The following is a 3,328-nucleotide window of genomic DNA, read 5'->3' on the forward strand; positions in this document are numbered from 1 at the left end:
GGGGACTGATGACCTCAGATGTTGAGTCCCATAGTGCTCAGAGCCATTTGAAACATTTTAGCCATAAGTGCGCACTGAAAAAACTCGTACCATACTACCAGGACCAGCGTGTGTACCAACAATGACCCCAGACCGCCACACGAGGGGTGCAAATTGTCTTCCTTCAGTAGAACCAATGTACCTGGCTGTAGATTGTCCTTTGCTGATCACCAGTCAGTTCTCTGTTGTAGTTGTGACAGGTAATCCCTTGACCACCGTTTGAAGAAGTGCTGCTTGTACTGCTGGATGAGCTGCCGTCTTGACAACCTGGATGATGGCTCTGAAAGCAAGCCTGGCCCTGGGATAGTTGTTGAGGGTTCACCAATAAGAAAATGCCATGGAGTAAGGTACGAGAATTCGTCTAGGTTGTCAGGGGGCTTGCTAACAGCAGCTGAGATCTGAGATCCTGTATGCAACAAACGAAGATGCTCGCTCGCGACTATTAGTTTAGTGACATGATGCTTCGGAGGAAGAATCGAGGGATGCTTCTGACTGTAAGAAACTTTTTATTGTTCCAATCTGCCGCCCACCCTTAACAAATGTTCCTCGTCCAGAAAGGGATGAAGTGAGTTCAGTTTGCCTTTCTTGGGGATTGGTCGGCCATGTTGTAATTCTTCAATTACCTTGTGATAATCTTGCTGTTGCAGCATGCGAGTGACTGCCTTCGGTGCTGTGTGAAGTTCTCCTGCTGTTAGGTTTCCACTATGCCTCTGGGTGGGTTGCCAACTAAGGTTGTTTATACATCTCTCATTAAGTATGGAACATCAAGGTCTGTAGAAACTGACGAGTTATAGCGTCTCTGGAATATTACGTTCATAATAAGCTTCAAAAATTTATCACTAAAATGAAAAGGCTTCCGTTAATAAAAGTAATCTAAAATTGCTCATAAAAGTATACAGTTCTATTAATGTAGAATGTTGAAACATTCGAACAAATATGCACAATTCAATAGACATCTGCACTCATTTCCGTGGTATTTCTATTAAAGTTTTTTGGTTTTGCAACTGCAAGAGATTGTTTCTTGTTACTTTATAAACCAAATCAAATAACCAAGTCAAATAACATTCTATTGATGTGGTCATTTTTATTTCAAATTGAATAGTATTCTGCAAGATTCAAGTGAAGTGCAAGTACAATAATCACTAAAACTTGCAGCAGCAAATTCTTCATGTAGATATCAATGAGTTTACTGTTACTTTAATGAAATCCTTCTTGTGTGCCAGGTCAAAATGTGGATAATGAGCATATACTTGTTTACAAACAGTCTTCATTGTTATTTCTTCGAGGTTAGCTCCTTCCAAAACTTCCTTGACATACGATTTTTTCTCCATCTGTAGGTGGTGCCTTGGTCTTTTTTGAGAGGGGTTCGTCTTCAGATGAAGACCCGTCATCACTCTTAAGAGAGGATTTCCGTTTTTTAGCTGAAGATTTCTTCTCAGACATTTTGTTTGGAGTCTTTTTAGCATTAGCCTTCTTGGATGTCTTTTTTAGATTGGCTTCTGCGACCTTCCATTGATTTTGGCTTGGATTCTGAACCATCACTGCTAGCTTCTTCATCAGGTTCATCTTCCACATCTTCCATGTCCCTTTCATTTTCTTTGTCTGTTGCTTTATTTTCTGATTTCGGAGGTCCTTTTTTCTCAATCCATGTTGTCTTCGCCATATGATGAATCTTCCCTTAAGCTCTTTCTATGCGCTTTTGCCTTTTTGAACGAGGTGTTCTTTTCTCTGTTTCATTTTCCGATTCTGAATATATTTTGTTGTTGGTATTTTGGGCTGTAGAGCGCTTTGGTCTGCTGTCAGGAACAGGCGCTCCAGAGCTTGTGGGCTCTACCAAAAATGTTGAAATTCTCTCTACAAGTTCATCACATTTTCCCTTTTTCTCTAAGTCTAAAATACACCAAATTGTTTTCAAGACACTCACTTCCATCCTGCTCAGAATGTGTTTCTTCTTTTCATACTGGTCTGACCTTTCGTCAAAGTCTTGTTTCTCACAAGAGTGACCTTCCCAGCTCTGTTGAACAGAACTCTGTGAAGCTGCTTTAGAGCATCAGCCTTGAATTTCTTGATAAATGCGTCAGTTCTTGGTATTTCACCCACGGGAGTTCCTTTGCCTTTTGGTATTTTAATTGCCTCCGTTTCTTTAAGCTCATTGAAGTCTTCTGTGAATCTTTCCACCTTCTTTCTCTCTGATATTTCCAGGCTTTGATCCAGCAATGGAACTGTTTCATCCCCCGACTTGTTTTTTCCGTCAACATCCGCGTCATCCTCACCACCATCCTCTTCTTCACTCTCTTCTTTTCTTTGCACAGAAACAGATTTCATTTTTTCTCGCTGGCAGAATCTTTCTACCTGAATGTTAAGGTTGGCATTGCGTGCAAGGCATGACAGTACTCTTCGAGCACTGGACTTAACTGAATGAGGAGGTATCTTTCCTGACACAATCCAACCAAATGATGTGTCCCGTAAGGTTGAGTGGTTATCTCTTTTCATTTGACCAGGCTGCAGTGCATCAAAAAAGGTCGATGCTCCAAGCAGAAGATCAATCTCACCAGGTTTGTTAAATGATGGGTCTGCTAACCTTAGGTGCTTAGGAAGCTGCCAGGTGGAGGTTTCAAGGGATGTTGTTGGCAGTGGCCCTGTTATACGTGGAAGTAATGCACAGACAGCATATGTGACGTAGTCAGCAATTCTTGAGGAAATGTACACACTGCAAACGTGCGACGATTCTGCCGTTTGAACGTCGCTGATGCCACTTATTGGTATCGAATGCCGACTGAGCTGTAGTCCCATCCGATCTACTAAGTTCCTAGACATAAAGTTCATTTGTGAGGCACTGTCAAGAAGTGCCCTGCATTTGTACAACTTCCCATTTTTGTCGGCAATGTGTACAAGTGCAGTAGATAGTAATACTTCTGCGCGTTAGAGGTCTGCTATCGCTGTGCAGTATGTTTGCTGTTGTTGTTCATCGGCTTCTCGGTTTCTACTGTCACTACTACTGGCTTCTTCCTCGTGCAATAATGTGTTGTGGGGCTTGTTACAAATGCGGCAGTTGCCGGCAAGGCATTCTTTCTGCCTATGCTTCGCGCCCAGACAGTTGAAACAAAGTTTTTGTCTGTTCACGAAGTCTATTATGCTAGCAGTGGCGCTCTCTTTGAACTTAGGACACCTACTTAGCTTATGTGCTGAGTTGCAGAATGCACAATCGGGAGCAGTCGCGAGAAATGTACGTCGAAAACTGTTCCCTCCTGCCTTAGCAGGCTTCGCGGCCGGCTGCTGGGACTGGGGC

At 42.6% G+C, this 3,328-nt stretch overlaps 1 pseudogene; it reads right to left on the reverse strand.

Moving 5' to 3' along the window:
- Positions 1-1,114: 1,114 nt before the first annotated feature.
- Positions 1,115-2,832, reverse strand: LOC126183374 (protein DEK-like; annotated as a pseudogene).
- Positions 2,833-3,328: the final 496 nt, after the last annotated feature.

Source organism: Schistocerca cancellata, chromosome 4, assembly GCF_023864275.1.
Source record: "Schistocerca cancellata isolate TAMUIC-IGC-003103 chromosome 4, iqSchCanc2.1, whole genome shotgun sequence".
Taxonomy (NCBI): domain Eukaryota; kingdom Metazoa; phylum Arthropoda; class Insecta; order Orthoptera; family Acrididae; genus Schistocerca; species Schistocerca cancellata.